Source organism: Suricata suricatta, chromosome 7 (assembly GCF_006229205.1).
Source record: "Suricata suricatta isolate VVHF042 chromosome 7, meerkat_22Aug2017_6uvM2_HiC, whole genome shotgun sequence".
NCBI classification, from domain to species: Eukaryota; Metazoa; Chordata; class Mammalia; order Carnivora; family Herpestidae; genus Suricata; species Suricata suricatta.
Window position 1 is genome coordinate 92,111,479 of NC_043706.1, and position 23,115 is coordinate 92,134,593.

Genomic DNA, 23,115 nt, shown 5'->3' on the forward strand with positions numbered 1-23,115 from the left:
GTATTCAATGTCCTCAGAAAACTTATCACAGTCTGCAGTAATTTTATCCATCCTGTGTTTACTTGCCTGCCTTTCCCACTAGAATATTGTAGTTAGAGAGGCATCTTTGTGCCACAGTCTTAATTGCTTTATATATGCAAGCATAGACTGCCAAATAGCTCCCAGAAACACCTTTTGGTTTTTGATACCTGAACTTCACAGAATGTATATATCTCTCAATAGAGTTTGTTTTAAGCTGATGGAAATTTTTATAGGTATATCTCCAAAAGCCCAATATAGTTTAGCCAAACAATGTGAAGGAAAGTTCTCCAGTTACTTTCCAAATTTAAGTGGTAGAACAGCAGCAACAATCATAGACATTTTGAAAGCACAATGAGTATCCACAGAGGGGGTGTAGTCTTTGGATGTTGCTGATGCTCAGAGTGACCTCAGAGTGTCACGCTCGGAGTGAGTCATGCTCTGTCGCTGGCAATTGTCCTGAATGCATTTACCAGCGCTTTCCATATTGAGCCATTGTTTTTGCTGAGAGCTGTACAATGAGTACCAGAAAAGTTCAGAAAGTTTTGAAGAGAATGATAGATAAGAAATTACAGGAATAAAAATAGTAATTACAATGGAAGAGATGTTGCTGTACATAAAATAACTTTTAATTTTTTTTGGTGATCAATATTTTAAGCAGTTTGCATAGACATATTAAGGGGAAAAAACCTTTTTTTTCTATCCTCTTAGGTTCAGTCTTAGAGACCTGCAAATTAAGCCAACAAAAGACAGATTAGCAAGAGAAAAGACAGATTTTTATTCATATATGTATATTTTTCACTGAAAAACAAGACTCAAGTAGACAGAACTTAGAGTTTATATATCATCTTAATAGGGGAGGAGGAGGAGAGCAGAGCAGCATGTCCAGGAGAGCAAATGATGTCTTAGAAAGAGGGGATAAAGGGAACTTATGCAAATGCATTTTTTAAAAAATAAATGTGCCCTTAGAAAAACAGATGGAAGATATGATAGTTTGTGACAAGGTCTATAGGGGTATCATGCAACTTCCAACTTTTCAACTCCAAGAAGAGAAGATTAGAGTTCATCCCAGGAAGGCATTTATCACAGTTGAGCTCTTTTGTAAGGCTCAGCTTTTAGGCAGATAAGACTGCTTAGGAACTCAGATGCCTTTGTTCAAAATAATTCCTATGCCATAGTGGCATTTTGGGGGGAGGTATATCCAGATCCTTTCGGGTGTTTTAGTGTACTTTAGTGGTGCATTAGGAAATTGTTTGGGAGTCTGGGTTGAACTGTAATGTATTATATATTTTTTCCTTTTAAAATAATATGAGCTCTTTTTTTCCAATCTGGGCCTGGCAGAATGGCTTCAGCCAAAATGTGTGATGAGAACAAGGCCGTTCTGTCATCAATGAGGTAGTGACCAGTGAATACACCATCAACATTCACAAATGCATCCACGGAGTGGGTTTCAAGAAGCGTGCCGCTCAGGCACTCAAAGAAATCCAGAAATTTGCTATGAAGGAGATGGGTGCATTGACACCAGGCTCAACAAAGCTGTCTGGCCCAAAGAAATAAGGGATATTCCATACTGTGTCCATGTGTGGTTGTCCAGAATATGTAAGGAGGATGAGGATTCACTGGACAAGCTCTGTACATTGGTTACCTATGTGCCTGTCACCACTTTCAAAATCTACAGACTATTAATGTGGATGAGAACTAACTGCTGATTGTCAAATAAAGGTATAAAATTGCATAAATAAATAAATAAATAAATAAATAAATAAATAAAATAATGTGAAATAGGTGCCAGTTAGCCTCTTCACACAGAAAATCTAATTTTGAGATGCAGAGTACTCATATATACTGGATGCCATTATTAATTCACTTCAAACAAATGTCAGTCTTCTGTGGTAGGTATTTTTACTCACCTTCCCTCTTTATGGGAGGTATGTAAAGGTTAAGTAACAAGCCCAAGATTCTAATGGATAGCAGAACTAGACCTGAACCCAGATTTCCTGAATATAAAATCTCTTTTTTTTTAATTATTTTTTAATGTTTATTTATTTTTGAGAGAGAGACAGAGCACAAGCAGGGGAGGAGCAGAGAAAGAGGGAGACACAGAATCCAAAGCAGGCTCCAGACTCTGAGCCATCATCAGAGAGCCTGAGGTGGGGCTCGAAATCACTAGCTGAGAGATCATGACCTGGGCTGAAGTCAGATGTTTAACCAACTGAGCCACCCAGGTGCCCCTAAAATCTGTCTTCTTAACCACTATAGGGGTTAAAGGGCCTCTCCCAAGAAAAGATCCACATCCATCTAGTGCATTGTATGTATCCCAATGCCAGACAGGGCTCAGCCCGTAGTAGCTGATCAATTACTTATCCCAAATGAATTAATCAATGGGTTAAAGAAAACCAGAATGTGTTACCCCAAAATAAGCCTTTTTGATATAAAAATTATTTTGAGCAGAAGGCAATTAAGAAGTAGCAAATGTAGGGGTGCCTGTGTGAGTTAAGTGTCTGACTTCACCTCAGGTCATCATCTCATGGTTCCTGAGTTTGAGCCCCATGTCAGGCTCTGTGCTAACAGCTCAGAGTCTGGATCCTGCTTTGGATCTCTGTCTCCCTCTCTCTCTACCCCTCCCCTGTTCATACTGTGTCTCTCTCAAAGATAAATAAACATCTAAAACATTTTTTAAAAAGCAGCAACAGGAGCGAGGACCAGGGGGAGAGGAAGAGGGAAAGAGAGTTGGGGAGAGAGAGGGATGCAAAACTTGAGACTATTGAATACTGAAAACGAACTGAGGGTTGAAGGGGAAGGGGGAGGGGGGAAAAGAGGTGGTGGTGTTGGAGGAGGGCCCTTAAGGGGAAGAGCACTGAGTGTTGTATGGAAACCAATTTGACAATAAACTATTAAAAAAAAAAGAAGGAAAGAAAAAAAAGCAGCAACAGGAGCACCTGGATGGCTCAGTCGGTTGGGCGTCCAACTTCAGCTTGGGTCATCACCTCTCAGCTTGTGGGTTCGAACCCCTCGTTGGACTCTGTGCAGACAGCTCAGAGCCTGGAGCCTGCTTTGGATTCTGTGTCTCCCTCTCCCTCTGCCCCTCTCCTGCTCACACTTTGTCTCTCTCCCCCTCTCTCTCTCTCTCTCTCTCTCTCTCTCTCTCTCTCTCTCTCTCTTTCTCAAAAATAAATAAACATCAAAAAATTTAGAAAAAAATTTTTAAAATAAATAAAAATAAAAAGCAGCAACAAATGCAGGAAAAGTTCTCTCTGCCCTCCCCCTAATTATTCTTCTTTGGAGACAGACTTTTATCAGACAACATTAGAAGAATCTGTAAGCAAACCTTATTTTGTTAGTATCCTGCCATATATTTAGCTTCCCACAGTTTGCCACCCTTGGAAACCTAAAGCTACTTCTTTCATCCTGTCATTTCTCCACAAATGTATTGCTCTTTGTTGAAGATGCTACAAGAGCCAGAGTTCTAAGCCACCTCCTTGAGTTACTCTGAGTTTCTCCCTTGTATATATGAGATGTACATGGTAATGAGCTTTTGTTTGTCTTCCTCCTGTTAATCTGTTTGTTGTTACAAGGATCCCACCCAAGAATTTAAAAGGCTAAAGTGGCAAGGACTTTTTTTTTCCTCCCTTAGAGATGAAAGAATAGTTAGATAAAGGAAACATTGTAACTACATTTTGCCAAAATAACTAGCCTATCACTTTCAAAGATGTCAGGATCCTGAAAGAGTTCCTGAGGAAGTCTAGGTTGAAGAAAACCAAAGAGATAGGACAGCTAATGCAATGGTGACCCTGGATTGGATCATTTTTCTCTAAAGGATTCTATTGGAGCAGTTAAAACATGAAGAGGAACTGTGGACTAGGGACTAATGATAGGGCTGACAGCACATGTGAATGATATGAAAATTATTTCAAAGTGGAAACATCTGCAACAGCAAACACAAAGAATTCCTATGTAAACTTCTCATGTCCGCCTACAGCAGAGCTTTGTGAGAGTCAGCTACCACAGCCTTCTCCAGGGAGGTCTCCGATTATGGAAGCCTGACCTCGGGGACAAGGACATTCCAAAAAATTGTGAAAACAAGCTTCATCCCAACCTTCTATCTTTGAAGCCCTAAACACCTCTACCTGCTCCCTTATTAAGCTGATGTATAAAGCCCTTCCGTGAGCTGTCTAGGTTGTCCCTTCATCTGAAAGCTTCCACATGTATAAACAAACTTTTCTCCTGTTAATCTACTGTCAGTCAACTCACAGTCCCTCATTCAAATATAAAATGGAGAAGAAAATTTTCCTCCCAACACAATGTAACCCTGTGAGTTTTGTGATTTTGATAATTGTATTATGGTTACAGAGGAGTATCCTTGTTTGTCAAGAGAAAATTTGTCTTCTATGAACACTTTTGCCATGACATCTACAGAGGTCTTTTCCTTATTTTAGCTTGTGAGGTAAATAAAGTTTGTACTCTCTTACAAGGGGGAGATGGCCAAGTTATATGTAATGGAAGGATGGGTGATGTTGGCCACACATATAGAGGAGAGCCATGCCTGTTAACAGAGGCCACAGCTGTGGAACCCAGGGGAGCTTCCTCCAGGCTCAGACCCCTGAAGGTCAGGTGCTTGAGAAACCTGTGGTAAAACCAATTAAGAGAGGAGCAAAGTGTAGAACCTTTTTTGAATGTTATTTATTTATTTATTTATTTATTTTTATTAAGTTTTTTATTTTAATTCCCGTATTGATAACATACAGTGTTATATTAGCTTCAGCTCCTGAAAACAAGAGATAAAACTCCCATATGTAACAGGCCCTCCCCTGCACCTGGAGGAAAAGAACATTCTCATCACCAGAGACAGGGAGTCAAGGCCAAGTAGAATTTGTGCAAACAAACTTAATCAACGTAACTCTTATCTTCCTTTAGTCTCCTCATACATTTTAGTTACTTTTTCATAATTACTACTCTGTTCAATCTAATATATAAACACTGAGGCCTTACCACTTTTTAAGTCTTCATTTCCCTTTGAAGGCTCCTATGTACATATGAAAATAAAGTCTGTTGCTTTTCTTTTATTACCTGTCTTACATCAACTTGATTCTCAAGTCCAACTGGAGTTCCTAAGAGGGTAAAGGAAAAGTTTAGCCTCATATGCCGCCCTAATAAGGTCTACTGGGGGAGGGGAGGCAGGAAATTACTGCCACGAACACAGAATTTTCCTTCACTTTTTCAGCAGATTTTCTGTCACACATGTACTTGGGTTATTCTCTCAATATTAATTCAACATCAACATATACTAACAAAGGAAGATATAGAACTGACCATATTTATAACATAGTCTATTTTCCATGACAAATGACTTAATTTGGGGAACAGTGTAGATTTTTGGCTCTCCAATTTCCCACTAACACTGAGATAAATGCTGCCAGTCTCAGGGATTTATTTAATCCACTTTCATATATTAATTTGATGCACAGAAATCATTAACTCCTCCACAGTACCTTTGTTCTCCTGATGCTTCCCTTTACTGCCTGGGAATCTTGCTGACTATCACAGATTTGTGAGGGTGGCTCTTGGTTTTGATCCACTTTAAGGGCCCAGTGGGGCTTCTAGGGTCGTCTTCACCTCTCTGTATCAGCCATAACTGCCTAAGTTTATGTTCTGTTTGTTGAGTAACACTCTAGGCTTTATTTTCACCGTGTGGAGGATTTTATCACCCTGAATCGACCCAGTTACCGTGCCCATTTAATTATACTGCCTAATTTTCTTACTTGGGTAAATCTTTCAAAATCTTAGAAGGCATTTTAGAGAGTAATCAGACTGGTTCCCAGAATTTTACTCTTTATACTCAATAATTTTATTTAAAATGAGCATGATTGTAAAACAAACAAACAAAAACAAAAACAAAATCAAAACCCCACCAAACATGGAAAAATTATTGGAAGAAAATGCATCCAAATATGTTTTTGGGGGGCACCTGGGTGGCTCAGCTAGTTGAGCATCTGACTCTTGGTTTTGGCTCGGGTCATGGGATCAAGCCCCAAGAGGGCTCTGCACTGAACATGAAGAATGCTTGAGATTCTCTCCCTCTCCCTCTGCCCTTCTTCCCCACTCACCCACATTCTCTCTCTCTCTCAAATGAAAAAAGTATGCATATGTTTTTTTTTAATTGTCTATGTGAGTTTATATATTACTCATAGTGGGAAATGTAATTACTTTATTAAATAAAATGAACAGAGAACATTGTCTTTATTTTTGAAAAATTTTACACATAGGGGAACCTGGGTGGCTGTGTTGGTTAAGTGTCCAATTTCAGCTAAGGTCACGATCTCACAGTTTATGGATTTGAACCCCACCTCAAGTTCTGTACTGAAAGCTCAGAGTCTAGAGCCTGCTTCAGATTCTTTGTCTCCCTTTCTCTCTGCCCCTCCTCAATGTGTACTCTGTCTCTCTCTCTCTCTCTCTCTCTCAAATAAACATTAAAAAAATTTTTTTAATCTTACACATATCTTCAGATCAGGGTGAAAATAGGTAGCCCTGGTTTAACAGAATAAGAAATAATTCTCTGATGAAAATCTGATTTCCTATCAAGTCTCACTATAAGTTTAATGATGTGGTCCCACTGCAGAACATTCCTTCACTAAACTGAGCTTTAAAAAAGTTGAATAAGGGGGCTCCTGGCTGGCTCAGTTGGTTAAGCACGCAACTCTTGATCTTGCAATCGTGAGTTTGAGCCCCACGTTGGACACAAAGATTACTTTTTAAAAACATTTTTTAAGTTAAATAAAATAGAAAATTCTCAGTAGTGATTATTTTAAATCTTGTAGATGGACTCTGAAAAATAGTTTCTGTTAATAAAAGATTCCTCTATCTCTCCACCTATTCATCTAATTCCTGAGCCCCCTGAGGTCTTAGGTGAGCAATAGTAAATAAGACAAACCCATCCTTGCCCCTCTGAAGCTAGCAAGCTGCAAAGAATGGCAGTAATGAAACAGGCCATCAGGAGTGATTACACTGGGGCATCATGGACCCTGAGATCAGAGAGAGGGGCAACTGGGAGTAGTGGATGACAATGTCTTGATGAGCTTACTTAGAATTTCCTAAACTTGGGTTATATATTTTTTTAAGTTTTTATTTTAATTCCAGTTAGTTAGCATACAATATAATATTAATTTCAGGTGTACAATATAGTGATTGAACACTTCCATACAATATCTGGTGCTCATCACAAGTGCCTTCCTTAATCCCCATCACCTATTTCCCCCATCCCCCAACCTCTCCCCTCTGGTAATCATAATTTGTTCTCTAAGAGTCTGTTTCTTGGTTTCTTTTTTCCCTTTGTTCATTTTTTGTTGTTTCTTAAATTCAATATGGGTGAAATCAAATGGTATTTGTCTTTCTATGACAGAACTTACTTCACTTAGCACTGTACTCTACTGCTCCATCCATGTCATTGCAAATGTCAAGATTTCATTCTTTTTATGGCTGAATAATATTCCAATATTCCAGTGTGTGTGTGTGTGTGTGTGTGTGTGTGTGTGTGTGTGTGTGTGTGTGTTTGTGTGTGTACACATATACATACCACATCTTCTTTATCCATTCATCAATAGATGGACACTTGAGCTGCTTCCATAATTTGGCCCATGTAAATAATGCTGCTGTATCCCTTTGAATTAGTGTTTTTGTATTCTTTGGGTAAATAGCCAGCAGTGCAATTGCTGGATTGTAGGGTAGTTCTATTTTTAACGTTTTGAGGAACCACCATACTGTTTCACCCATTGGATGCACCAGAGGTTATATATTTTTAGATGCAAATTCCTGGGTAAGTCTTATTGGCTGCTCCTTTGGCTGAGGGAATGCAGCCCCCAGCTGTGGATGAAACCCTTCCATTACAACCTTTACTACTGAATATCGACATGATCTATCCCCTACTACCTCCACCCCAGAAACTGAGACAATATGTCCAATTAATTTAGTTATCTTGGTGTCTAGCTCAGGGCCTGGCCCATATAATACATTAAAAATATTGAGTGAACTGTTTGCTAATGAGTAATGGCACTACACATCTTTGCCGTATATGAAGGTACATGGACTCTCTGATTTTAAGGAATGATGAATTAATGAGAGTTATTACTCTTTACTGCTTGAGAGTAGAAGCTGGAAAGCTTAAAGCTATTCTTTGTAGGTGCAAATGTGTAAAATAGTTCACATGATGTAGCCTCAAGAATGTTTCTCCTGATCTTATCCAGATGTGGCTACAGAAAATTGTGGCCTGAGATGACCCTGACACAGAGACAGCCTCACCAGGTCTGCAATGCATCCACACATGCACATATATCTCTCAGTCTGCCAATGAGGATCCCTACATTTCTGATCCAATTTTTCTTCTCCCCAGATGCACTGCAGCCTCTGAGGACAAGCCACCTTTGCCACATTTCTCCCTGGACACGGTGTGGTAGGAGAGCCAGAGGAGGTATGAAGTTTGTAAGGGAAGAAAAAACCTTCCTCCTATCCTCCTAGCTTCTCCAGCTGGAGCCTTGTGAATTAGACTGACAAAAGACAAGAGTCTTACAAAAGATTAACAAGAGGAAGACAATTGAACAAACCAGAAGTTAATTAATATGCAGTTCATACACAAACATGGGAGATTCAGTGATGAGTAACTCATCACTGGTGAGGGGTGGTATAGCGTCTTGGGTTCATATAACATCTTAACAAAGAATAGTACATTTTTAGACAAGTGGCAAGACAAAGGAAAAGGACTTTGAGTTACTAGGATTGGCAAATTGTAGGAAAGCAAATATATGAGGAAACAAATGATAAATGAGGGCTAGTATTCACAGGTTTCTTATATAGATTCCTTTGGTGATACAGGTCTGGAGTTGTCTTTGGTGATTAACTTCTGTCCTTTCTGGTAGAGGAGAGGAATACCTTTACAAATCAATGACCGACTTTGCCGAGAACTTTTGTTGTGTTTCTTCTTCTCAACTACCTTCAGCTCAAAATAATCCTTATGCTAAATGGCAGCAGAATATGCCACCCTTCAACAGACCAACAGATTCAGCCAATCTATGCCCTGAAGAGACCTCAGAGCTAGGAGCCAACACACTGAGGCTAAAGAGGAAAGGTTGCTGACAAGAGTCTTCTGTGAGTGTGGGTTACAACAGAGCCCACAGAATTTATGGAGACATGAGAAAAGGGATATGAGAAAGCCAACTAGGGATTGTGACCTGGATCTTCTTTGAAGTCCTTGGAGAGACAAGAGTAAAGAAAATCATTTGGTTATCTACCTATCTGTCTTAGTCTGTTCAGGCTGCTATAACAAAATAGCTTCTAAACAGCAAAACTTATTGCTCATGGTTCTGGAGGCTGGAAGTCCAAGACAAGGGTGTTAGCATGGTTGGGTGAGGGACCTCTTCTGGACTGCAAACTTCTTGTTGTGTCCTCAGATGGCAGAAGGGGTCTCCCTTATAAGATCATTAATAAGTTTATGAGGGTTCCACCTACCTTCATGACCTATGCACCTCTCAACGGCCCCACCTCCTACTACTATCACCTCTGGGGATTAGGATTTCAATATATGAATTGGGGGTAGGCACAAACACTCAGGCCATAGCACCATCTATCTCTCTACTTTGTCTTTTAGAACCATACTTATTTTAATGTGACACTATTCCAAAACTGAATGATAAAGCCACTGAGATCCTAGATTCCTCTACTTGGTCCTGATGAGAACTGATGGGCATCTCATCATGTCTAGCACTGAACTTAATCCTCTTCTCACCATCTGCTCTACCCACAACCCACTCTTCAGCTAATGGCAACTCCATCCTTCCAGACACTCAAGCCTTCCAGGACTCCTTTCGTCTCATTCCAGCATCCAGCTCACTGGGAAATCCTCTAGGCTTGACCTTCCAAGTATATCCAGAATCTCACCACCTACCACCATCATGGGTCCTCCCAATTTGAGCATCCATTATCTTAAATTACAGCAATAGCCTCCCAACTGGTCTCCCTGCTTCTGCCCTCAGCTTCCTACCATCTATTCTCAACAGAGTAGCCAGAATGATTTTTGCGTTCTTTCTCATAAGGTACAAAACAATTCAACTCATCTATTTCCTATGCTTAAAATGCTGCAGTCATTTTCTTCTTCCTGACAGTAAAAGCCAAAGTCCTTTTAAAGGCCTAGGAGGATGTGTTCTGCCCCACCCACCCCACTTTATCTACTATTCTTTTTTTTTTTTATCACTCCCCTTCAGCCACAATGGCTTCTTCACTCTTTTGCACACTAACTGGACACACTCCAGCTTAGGAGCTTAGGGACCCTGGCTGCTCCCTCTGTTGAAACTCACTCAATAGCTACAAGGCTACCTTCATTCTCTCCTTCAAATCTTTGCTCAGATGTCACCTTCTTTTTTTTTTTTAATGTTTATTTAATTTTGAGAGAGAGTGTGAGCAGGGGAGGGGCAGAGAGAGAGGGGGACAGAGGATCCAAAGTAGGCTCTGGACTAATAGCAAAAAGCCCAATGTGGGGCTCAAACTCATGAACTGTGAGGTCATGACTTGAGCCAAAGTTGGACACTTAATTGACTGAGCCACTTGGGAGCCCCCAGATGTCACCTTCTTAATGAGACCCACTCCTTTCCAAAATCGCAGCTGTCTTGAGCCACGCATTCCTTATCCTTTTGCTCTGCTTTATTGTTTTTAACATGTATCACCTTATCTCTGCTGCTAAAAGTTCAGCCTGACCAGATTATAAACTCTATGAGTCCATGAAGACAGGACACTTTAGTTTTACCCTACTTTATCCCTATCAGCTGGAAGAGTGACTAGTACAAAGCTCAATAAGTGTTTGCTGAATGACCGAATAGAGTCAGTTTACACCAACAAGCAATCAAGTGGGGCTTCTAAACCAGGAGACCTACCAATGCCAGGCACGGCCTGCATGAGCTGGAAGTAAGGAGTGAGAATTGCCCCCATTGACAAATAAAGGCTGGGGAAAGAAGTCAACCTCCAGGGCACTCAGCTATAGGGCACACAGACTTTCATCTTTATTATTAATCTGCTTTGTAGCAAGACAAAGGGAAGGACACTAATGTTGACACAATTTGAAGACAATTCTTATAGCATCTATGCTTCATTTTGTCCAATGGCCAGACATGTAGCAAGCCCATGCTCCAGGCCAGATGAGGGTAGCTGGGTGGTTTCAACTAAAATCTTGAGCACATGCAATACAGTCATACATGAATATACTTTATAAATTCCTTTTGGAAGGTGCAAATACAAGACCAGTTGGTCTCAATTACAACATCTGGCAGCCCTAAGCAAGGTAGAAAGAAGAGCTAGCCAGAAGGAGGCTCACAGGTCTCATCATTTCCAAGGAGAAATCTTTACCCACTCATCATCAAGATAAGAACAATCAATGTTTGCCCCCTCATTGAGTAACAAACAGAAGCAAATGTACCTACTACTGCAGTTACAGGGTTTCACCAGTGAGCTGAAAGCCAGCACTGCAGATTAACTCAGTGAGGATTATGAAAAAGATATCAATAAGTCCTGGGCTGGGACTGGGAAGGTGGTGCTATACACAGAAAGAAGAAAATTGCTATTTTTAAGATAGTCAAATGCTGTGCGTTCAGGTCTGTGTTCCATACGTTGTAGCCCCTACTACCTCAGAATGTGACCTTATTTGGAGGTAACGTCTTAACAGGGGGAACCAAGTTGAGTCATTAGGGTGGGACTTCAGCCAATATGACTGGCCTTCTTATACAAGGGAAACCTGGCCACAGACATACATGGATGGAGGATGATGTGAAGAGGCATAAGGAGAAGGCTGCCCACAAGACAAGGAGGAAGGCCTGGAACAGCTTCTTCTCTTGTAGTGCTCGGAAGGAACCAACCTTCACACATTGATGTCAGATTTCGAGCCTCCAGAACCACGAGACCATAGTCTCTTTTGTTGAAACCACACAGTTGCAGCGCTTTGTTACTGTAGCCCTAGCAAACTACTACTCCAACAAATGTGTATTTCAGTGTGAAATGAATATGATAATCCTGCCTCTTATTACTTCACTGATATTTCAGAACTTGTTACAACCCAATCGTTCATTATGTAGCACTGGGCAATGGACACCCCAGTATCACCAATATCTCTGTGTTTGTATGGTACAAAAAAATGTCACTTCACTGCAAAAGATTATGTTACTTTTGTCTGCCTTCATCGGCCCTCCATTTCCCTTCCACCCAGGGTCTTCCCTGGAAACTTGAAAAACTAGCCTTTCTTTTCCCAGTGCCCACACCTCCAACCCCACCCCGCATCCTCCCCAAGGCAAATATTCAGTCTCCCTTCAAGAATACGCTTGGCTAGTGATTCCTTTTGGCAAAACCAGACTTTTTCTCAATTCTCTCTGAACCATCAATTCATGCCTTTCGGGGTGGGCCCTCCACAGCCCATTCCGCAGCAGATTTATTGCCCACTCCATCTTCCTTTTGCACGATTTAATCTGCTGTATTTTAATTGGGTAATAAAACTCTGTGTGCCACCCAGCAAAATTCCAGAGCAAGCAATCACCAGGGACATTCTCTCAGCAGCCAATTTCTAATTATTTATTCAGGCCCAAAGCCTAATTCCACCCCTGAGTGCAGTGGTTCTGCGCTGCCGCACTCCCTGTCTGTGGAGGGGGAGGGGCTGCGTGGCAACTTGGGATTCCCTGTGAGCACGTCCCTGAACAACAGACTGTCTCGAGTCCCAGTGGCCTTGATACCTGGGAGAAGTCTCTTCTCTGCTGTCACAGCAAAGGGGAAGACCGCCCTGGGGCCTAGCTCTGTTACTCCATCTCCACCCCCACATCGCTCAGGAATGAGATTGCCATCTCGGATGAGGAAGTGTCCCTGACACATAAGGAAAACCAGGACTAATCAATCCATGGAGTCATGGTATCAGGACAACTGGATAGCCATCTGGAAGCAAACTGACACAGAAGAAATTCCATGTAAGTTAAGACACTTGAAGGGCAACCAAATATGCCGCCCGAACAAGAGGAGTTTAGGACCTGCCACCCCAAAGATGCTGTGTTGTGAAATGTGACACTTTGTTATTTGATATTTTGAGCTTTTATCCACTTGAAAACAGCAAATGTAGGAAGAGGCTTTCACTGAACTCCCTTACTTGTCTAAAGATAGATCCTTCGAAAGAAACTCAATTGTCATCCATCCCCTCGCATCCATCCCCTCCTGAGTTTCATCAACCTGGCAAGATTGACTCTTGTCTCAAGAGAGGAGAACAGACATCAACATTGTACCCAGACAAACTGTCGCAAACTGTCATACCTCCCATCTGTTCTTAGGGCCCATTCATCTTTACTGAAAGTCATTTACTCTCCCCTTGAGATGCCTATATTCCCCATACCCTCTTCCTATTAAGATGAGATTTAATTCTGAATTAAAAAAAATTTTTTAATGTTTTTATTTATTTTTGAGAGACAGAGAGAGACAGCATGAGCAGGGGAGGGTCAGAGAGAGAGGGAGACACAGAATCCGAAGTAGGCTCCAGGCTCTGAGCTAGCTGTCAGCACAGAACCCGATGTGGGGCTCCAACCCATGAACTGTGAGATCATGACCTGAGCCGAAGCCGGACGCTCAACTGACCGAGCCACCCAGGCGCCCCAAGAATGAAGTTCTTAATGTACCAATATGGAAAAATACACATGCACACACCTTACCTGTGTGTAAAGTGGGGCTATCATGTATGTAAAAAAGGTCCCAGGAAGTAAAATATGTTTATATGACTTACTTATGCATAAAAAGTATCTGGAAGGGTAAACAAGATTTAATAGAGGTTCATTGTTAAGGACGTTGGGAACCGAATGAAGAGTGATAAGTTAGGAATCTTTTTTTTAATGCTTTTTATACTTTTTGTTGTTTGAAACATATGAACCTGTTACCTATTCAGAAAACTAAATTAAAATGAAATCTGCTGAGGTAGGAGTAGGAGAGAGAGAGGGTCTGGATTACATACATAGTGTAGTTTCCTGGCAACCAAACTTCACCAAGTCCTTCCTCACTTCCTTCTAGAGCCTTCTATGGTGATGCCAGCACTAGGAGGTGGGGGAAGAGAGAGAAAGGGAGTCAGTTACCTGACCTCACATCATGCAGTTCCACTGTTGCCATTGTTGTCAAATAAAACTACACGTCCACCATGGTATTTGTATAAGTGAAAAGGTTTCTCTGCTAAATGTAAATATTTTACAATCCTGTTTCATCATTTCCTTATACGTAAAGATATACCAGTAGCCAAAAAGAAGGAAGTCATCTGGCCTCTTTTCACCTTGAAAACATCTGCCCATTGGTCTTTGGTCACATCTCCATTTATTTTTCTTCTTAAAAAGTACGCCCTGAATGTTCACTCTAATCAAATTTCATTTGAACGTAAATATGAGACACTCAGGGATGACTCGCCCCGGCCACTGCACTCTCCCCAGGAGGCCCGGGTCCCTTTAGCTGCATCTTCGGGAAGTAAACAGAGACCAGATGCTGCTTGCCCAAGGTATACATCCTCCCTAGTGATTCAGAACTCAACAAATATTTAACAAGGAAGGTAACTTAAGTAATGGGAATCTTACCCACATGGTGTGTCGGACGCAGAAACTCCATTTTTTTCAATTTTGGTCATTACTGAAAGGCAAGGGATGGGAATTTTTGGCAAGGAAAAGGAATTGTGTGTCTTCAAAAAAAAATAAAACATAGCATGAAGAAAGATTAGTAAAGTCAGAATTCCCCTGGGGAATTCACTCCCACTGGCAATATAGTCTATTTGTTTAAAGTGTTATACAGTACAAAGGTTATCTGAAAACTGATAGGAAAGGTTTAGTGTCCCAACAATTGGGTATGCAAGGACAAACACAAGATTCTATGAGGAAGAACTGTTGGAAAAAGACATCTGCCTTCTCTGGGTAGAGTCATCGTTCATGCATCTGTCAAAGCCTAGGATAAAACTTTTGCTTTAAATCTACTTTCAAAGCATGATTTGAGTGGAAGGAGCCATATCCAAGCACAGACTGGTTTGGGGAATGGGAACCAGGCCAAAGAAGGACATTCTACTTGTCCTAGGAGAAGGGGCCAGAAACTAAGCCACTTTACCCATGGCGCTGAATTCTTGGTAGAAGAGGTTCTCTTCACAAATATGCACCATGGCACCCATTCATCGGCCTCAACAACACGGTGTCATAGTCCTCACATGCTATTCCACCTCAGCACCCCTCTCCGGGTTCTAGCACTGCTACATTGCTGATGGTAGGGCTTCCAGGAGCCACCACAACAAAACTATAATCATTTTGCAACTAAAATATAGGGCCTTGACCCTGGGGAGGAGAAGGGGTTACAGGGACAGGTATGTGATGTCTTCCCAGTGGGGTTCATTTCTGGGTGGGAAGCCTGAGTTCTCAGGCATTTATCAAAGCACATTACTGGGAAAATGGGAGGCACCCACCAAATGGTCCTGACTGTCCCCATGGGTCTCTGTAGTGGAAGACGAACTTCCACAGGGGCTAAGTTTCCCCAGTGGGGAAGAGAGTTCGAAGGGTCACACTGGGAGATGAAAACACTGAACAGGAATTTAAAAGGGACTTTCAAATGTAATGTTGAAAAGACATCAAGAAAGCATGGGTCAGGGCCAGGGACTAGTAAGACCTTGGAAACTTTCCAGAATCTTAATAATTTCCTCACATTTGCTTCTTCTCTTATCTTTCTATTCTTCTTCCCACTAGCACAATTCTTAAAACCTTTAAACAAAAGCTGTGTGTTTGCTTTGAGAGCAACCGTTGGTCACAGGGCGAGGCAGCCTGAGAGAGGAAGGAAGTCTGGAGGAGCAGTTAGGGAGAGGGCAGGTAGCAGTCTAGAGAAGCACAAGGGAGTGGCAGCTTGGACGTTGTGTCCAGAACCTTCGTAATGAAGGACTGGTTCTTTAAAGCTTTTATGTTTCTGTCATTGTGCAGTTTTTGTTTATTTGTTTGTAATCTACCTTATTCCATAATATATTTAAGTAGCTAATAGGATATAAGAAATATACAATAAAATACAAAGCGAGGAGCAAGAAAATGTACATTAAAAAATTTTTAGCATTATTTTTGAGAGACAGAGACAGAGACAAAGCACAAGCAGGGGTGGGGCAGAGAGAGAGGGAGACACACATCTGAAGCAGGCTCCAGGCTCTGAACTGTCAGCACAGACTCACAAACTGTGAGATCATGACCTGAGCCGAAGTCAGATGCTTAGCCGACTGTCCCACCCAGGTGCCCAAAGAAAATGTACATTTTTTAAAGCAGTCATTACTAAGAGAAAATCAGAATATATGTCCACTTAAGGTCCTACTCAGTTATTGAAAGGCAGGCTTAGATCCATCTCTGAGTTTCCAGGCTCCTGAAGAGGAAAAGGAAATCAGATGGGTTACCGGATTCTCCTTGTCTTTAAGAAGATAAGACGGCAAGCAGTTGCTGAGGTAAAATTCTTGTGGTTCTTATCTCTAAAAGATCATTCTGGGGGCTTCTGGTTGACTCAGTGAGTTCAGCTCATTCATGATCTCATGGTTCATGAGTTTGAGTCCCACATTGGGCTCTGTATTGTCAGTGCAGAGCCTGTTTGGGGTTCTCTCTATGCCCCTGTCCTGTTCCCTCTCTGTGTGTGTGTCTCTCTCTCAGAAAGGCTATAAATAAATAAATAAATAAATAAATAAATAAATAAATAAATAAAAGATCGTTCTCCTCTGGTGCTTCATGGAGCGGTGCAAGAGGGATAAGGCGAGCACCACCTCTACATTAACACCTAGAGGAAACCACACAAAGAGTTCCTTACAGATGCTACGAGAAATGACTCCAAAGCAAAGGCCACAAATAGCATTTCAGTGGGAACTGTCTCCTCTTCACCTAAGTAGAAAGCAGCAAAACCAGATTTGGAATTTGGGTCAGGGTATGTGAACTTCTGTTTGCTTTTCACCCCCTTTCACCTACCATTCTCCTACTCCTCCTTCAGTCTCAACTTAAACTTTACTTCTTGAAAAAGACTCTCTCTGACCCTGGACTGGGATAGGCTCCTGGATTTTCCTTATCTTTGTTTTCACTTGTTTAGTGTCTGTTTTTTTATTTATTTGGTTGGGTGGTTTTGTTTTTTGTTTTTGTTTGTTTAGTGAGACAGAACAAGAGAGAGAGAGAGAGAGCATATACACAAGCAAGCAGAGGAGAGGAGCAGAGAGAGAGGGAGAGAGAAAATCTTAAACAGTTTCCACACTCACCCCTAAGACAGGGCTCAATCCCATGACCCTGGGATCATGACCTGAGCTGAAATCAAGAGTCAGATGCTCAACTGACTGAACCACCAAGGCACCCCTGGATCTTTACCAACAGACTGCAAGCTCCTGGGAGCAGGGACCATATGTTCATCTCAATAGATGCTGAAAAAAGCATATGACAAAATTCAACACCCATTCATGATAAAATCTCTCAGCAAACTAGGACTAGAAGTAAACCTTCTCAACCTGACAAAAGGCATCTAAGAAAAGCCTACAGCTAACATCATACTTAATAGTGAAAGATCAAGTGCTTTACTGAAAAGATAAGGAACAAGGCAAGAATGTTCATTCTCATCATGTATATTCAACATTGTGTTGGAAGTCCTAGCCAGTGGAATAATGCAAGAAGAAAGAAACAAAAGGTATCCAGATTGGAAAGAAAAAATAACACTGCCTTTGCTTGCAATGACATGATTATCTATGTAGAAAATCCTAAATGATTCATTTTCCTGTACCTACTAATAAATATTGCAAAGATGGAAGATACAAGATGAATGGATAAAAATTAACTGTATTTCTATTTAATAGTGATAAACAATTAAAATGAAATTAAAAAGCAATAAAGTAAAATAGCATCAAAAATGTAAAATACTTATGGATACACTTAATGAAAATATGCAAGACATGTAAACAGAAATTTCAAAAGATTTCTGTGGGAAACTAAGGATGACCTAAATAAGTGAATAGACATCCCATGTTCATGGATTGTAAGATTCAATATTATTAAAATGTTAATTATCCCCAAATCAATCTGTAGATTCAAAACAATCCCAAGTAAAATGCCAGAAGACTTTTTTGCATAAATTGTCAAGCTAATTTGAAAAATCATATGAAAATGCAAAAAACAAAACAGATTAGTCAGTTTCAAAAAAGAACAGAGCTGGAAAACATACCCTAATTTCAAGACTTACTGGAAAGTTCTAGTTATCGAGACGGTGTGATATTGTATAAGGATAAACATATAGATCATGAGTCAGCAAACTTTTTCTGTAAAGGGACAGATTGTAAATATTTCTGGCTTTGTAATCTGTTGCAACTCTGCCTTTATAGCCTGAAAACAGTATTAGACAATACTTAAAGGAATAAATGGGGTTGACTGAGTTCCAATAAAAGAAAAATAGGTAGTGAGCAGGGCACCTGGGTAGCTCAGTCAGCTAAGCATCTGACTTCAGCTCAGGTCATGATCTCACAGCTGGTGAATTCGAATCCCACGTCAAACTCTGTGCTGATAGCTCAGTACCTGGAACCTGCTTCAGATTCTGTATCTCTCTTTCTCTCTGCTCATCGCCTGCTCATGCTCTGTCTCTGTCTCTCTCTCAAAAATAAATAAACATTAAAAAAATTTTTTTAAATAGGTAATGAGCCATGTTTGGCCCTCAGGACACAGTTTATCAACCCCTGATGTAGACCAGTGGAACAGAAGAAGAGAGTACAGAAACAGACCCACAGATATAAAGCCTGTTGATTTCCAGAGCACCTTGGTGGTTCAGTCATTAAACATCTGACTTAAGCTGAGATCATGATCTCACGGTTCATGAGTCTGAGTCCCACATGAGGTGAGCTGGGCAGTGAGCTCGAGCCCTGCTTCAGGTGAACTTGAGTTCCCTTTGGGTAAAACTCGAGCCCTGCTTCAGGTGAGCCCCACTTCTCTCTCTCCCTTTCTCTCAGCCCCTCACTCACTTGTGCCGTCTCTCATAAATAAATAAATAAATAAAGCCTGTTGATTTTCACAACGTATTTAAATGGAGAAAAGATAATCTTGTCAATGATTGGTATTAGAACAATTGGACAACCATTTGAGAAAAAAAATGAACCTTCAGACCACATACAAAACAGTACCAACAACAAAACCAAACCTCAAAATGAATCATAGACCAAAACGTAAGGGCTCCAACTATAAAACATCTAGAAGAAACAGAGGAAAATATGGGATAAAGTCTTTGTATCTTTGGATTAGGCAAAGATTTTTTAGATATGACACAAAAACATTACTCGTAAAAGAAAGAAAATGTACTTTATCAACATGAATCTCATGCCCAACTTGCAAACAATACATTGCTAAATATGCAGTAAGTTGTGATTGCCAGACTTCTTCCTGCTGTCACGGTGGCCTTCAAAGAGACCAAATGATTTTTCTGTGTTTCAGTTTCTGAATTTGCAAAAGGAAAGTTAAGCAAACATATCTGAGTGAAATATTTTACAGACCCTCATACAAGCAAAGTAAAATAGAAGGGAACTCATCTGTGCAAACTATAAGAGACCTACCTGACTTCCTCAAGGGAAATGGGATAATGGAAGGAGGAGCCAGTGGCCAGGAATGGGAACTGGAAATCTCAGAAGGCACAAAACTTCTGAGAACAGAACCCCCTCCATATCTCTGTTTCTGTCTGCAGTTCTCTGACTTTTTCCTTTTTACAGGTGGGTCCCTCACTCTGTTATGCTCTTTCACATGACTTTGTTTACTTGGCTTGGGCCCTACCTTGTAGCATCACTTTGCCCTCAGGTCTGCTGCTGCTAGTTAAGTGTTTTCAGTATGTCTTGTTTCATGTGCCCTAGGGAGGCATTCTGATTGGCTCAAGTCATCTTGACATGCCAGGTCATAGGTTGCTGGTCAGCCTAGGGATTTGCTTGCTACCCTGGTCCAAACAGCTGTGGGTAGGGTAGGCAATAAAGATCACTGGATATCAAGTGGCTTACTTTTAAGGCAAAATCCATCAAACATTTTCATTCCAGGAGTACAGGTAACTGAAAGGTCTAATCTATCCACAACAGATAATGATGCTAATTTCATAAAGGAGTATTTTAGAGGCAAATGGAAGACCCTATGTCATGAAGAGACCATGTTCTGAGTTCTTAAAATTACACTAAATTCAATTTTTGCATAATATGACCGTAATGGTTAATTGTATGTGTCGGCTTGACTGGGCCATGGTGTGTCCAGATATTTGCTTAAACATTATCCTGGGGGGCGCCTGGGTGGCTCAGTCGGTTAAGCCTCCGACTTCGGCTCAGGTCAGATCTCACGTTTGTGGGTTCGAGCCCCGCATCAGGCTCTGTGCTGACAGCTAGCTCAGAGTCTGGAGCCTGCTTCCAGTTCTGTGTCTCCTTCTCTCTCTGCCCCTCCCCCTCTCATGCTCTGACTCTCTCTGTATCAAAAATAAATAAAACATTAAAAAGAATTTAAAAAAAAACATTATCCTGGGTTTGTGTGTGAAAGCACTTCCAGATGAGATGAGCATTTGAATTCATGAACCCAGTAAAGCAGATGGCCCACCCACATTCAATTCATTGAAGCTTGAATAGGACAAAAGGCAGAGTGAGAAAGAATTCACTCTTTCTGTCTGTCTTTATACTGGGTCACTGATCTCCTGCCTTCAGACTCAGACTCAGACTCAGATTCAGGAACTAAACCATTGACACTCTGAGTTTCCAGCTTGTAGACCTTGGCATTTCTCAGCCTCCATAATTGCATGAACTAATTCCTTATAATAAAAATATACTGTTAAAGGACAAAAATTCAACTGAGTAAATTTGAAAATCTAATTAGCTTTATTAAGCGATTCACGAATTGGGCAGCAACCCATCTAACAAGGAGAGGGGAGCTCCAAGGAATTGTACAAAATGGAGGGTTTCCATAAGAAGGAAAATGGGGCAAGAAAGTTGCTAGCAAAAGAGAAGAATGAATTATTCCAGGCAAGGAATTCCTCAGGTGGAAGGTCGAGGGGGCTTATTATGTATATTACCTCAACTTCGTTTGGGAGATGTTGAGAACCATGTGACAAATTATCTCACTGGCACTGATCAGAAATTCCTGACTGATCAATTAAGACTTAGATTTCTGGGCAAGGTTGAAATGCAATTAGGTTAGGTTATTAAGCCCCAGTTTGGTGACTTGGCCTAAGTGACGCCATTTGGGGCCTGTGGTTTTTAACAATACACACACACCACATAACACACACACACACATTCTATTGGTATGGTTCTATTTCTCTGGAGAACCCTGATCAACACAGTGACTCAAATGTACAAAAATCAAATCAACAGAGAATAAGACCAAATGAAAGTGTATTTCATTCCTGACTTTGTGATTCTCTATACAGAGCAATGGGACTCAATTCCGTTATCATGTCTTACCTTATAACCTCATCTTCAGCAAGATGGTGAACAAGACACTGGAAATGTCTGAATGAGCTGCACATTCATCCCTGTTTCTCTCCTCTGTCACAAATTTATCCCATTAGCTCCCCACAGCATAAACTCTTCATAACAGTCAATCCTCCTCAGCCCAAAGAGAACCTCATGAGCCATATGTAAAATACAGTCTCAATTTCTTCTTCTTTCCTCTGTTTAATTACTCACTTCATTTAGTTTTATTTTTCTCATTGGACAAAGACAACTTTGTATTTGGGCAAATTAGTCTGAGGCCTAATAATAAAGGAAGAATGTTTCTCTTTGACATTTATTAGCATGATGAAATTCCCAAATGTGCTCTGAACCATTAATATTTACTTCTTGTTACAAACAAGCTCAAATCTTTTCTCTCATTAAGTGCCTAAGATGATCCTTCTTTCCTGCCAAAATGATTCCTATTGGTTTTCTGCTAAGCCATTGCTGGGAAAAGCAGCTGCCAGGGTCAGACACAAACGGGCCTGGGAACTTGCTTGCCTAAGTAGGTGGTGTGTGTGTGTGTATGTATGTGTGTATGTGTGTGTGTGCGTGACTCCAAAGAAACTCCTTCGCGTTATACCCAGCGGCTACAAGTTGTACATTTTCATGTATTTTTCCAGGACATCCTTTCTCATCATTCTAGACTCATGGCTGGATTTCAGTCCAAGGCAGTGTTCTTCAAATCTGAAAGTGCCTCTTGGGGTTTTTCCTAATGGACCACTTTTCCTAATGGGAACTTTAAAAAAATGATTTTTCTTTCCAGCTAAGTGTTGATACCCAAATGAAAGAAGTGTCAATAAGATTTTGAAAATATTTCTTTTCAAAGGCCTCCCAAACCACATCATCTGGCACACCAGACCTAGCCCTGCCCGTATGAAGGGACAGGAAAGATTGCATTTTCTCATGCCAAAAGAATTGAGGAAATGTTCTGAGGCTGTGTGTTCAAAGCAGTTGATGATTTTATTTCTGTTCCTCTTCCTTTTGTAACATCTGCTCAAATCTACTTCATTTTATTTTTTAAGTAGGCTTCATGACTGACATGGGGCTTGAACTCACAACCTTGCATGCTCTGCTGACTGAGCCAGCCAGGTGCCCGTTGCTCATATCTTCTTCAAACGTGGACTTATTCTTTATGAAGACTTTTTAAATATACTGATTTATTATACTGTGGAAATAGAAGTGTTCTTGTATAAGGTAAGAATCAGCTAAGAGTAATACTTGGCTCTTACCAGACTGATGTGGTCCTAGTGGATTTTGTGCCCTCACAGGAGTATCAAACCACAAGTCCTATCACTCTGAGCTGCTTCTCTGGCAGAGTCTAGACAACTCATGACATGTAATATGTAATAGCTCATCTAGGCACTTCAGGAATGATCACCAGCTTGTGAAATGGTTATAAAATTAAGGTTTATCTAATGTGTCAGACGCTTTCAATAGCCACTCATTTCCCACTGTTTGTATTAGCTGTTAGTTCCTAAATATGATCCAGATGTGGTTGAGCTAATTAACAAAATCTGTTAGCCATTTTGTACTTCTCTTGCAATTCCTTATCCCAAGGCGGTGTCTTTCCAGACAGGGAAATCACAGGGCAGTTCTTAGAT

General features: G+C 40.8%; 1 long non-coding RNA gene across 1 annotated transcript in view; it reads right to left on the reverse strand.

Annotated features, from left to right (window-relative positions):
* LOC115296699 overlaps nucleotides 1–14,678 on the reverse strand; it is a 41,587-nt gene extending 26,909 nt beyond the window's left edge. The window contains exons 1-2 of the long non-coding RNA XR_003911008.1: nucleotides 14,628–14,678; nucleotides 14,024–14,102 (exon numbers count right to left, since the gene is read on the reverse strand). This is a non-coding gene — a long non-coding RNA (uncharacterized LOC115296699). The remainder of the gene's footprint in view (nucleotides 1–14,023; nucleotides 14,103–14,627) is intronic.
* Nucleotides 14,679–23,115: the final 8,437 nt, after the last annotated feature.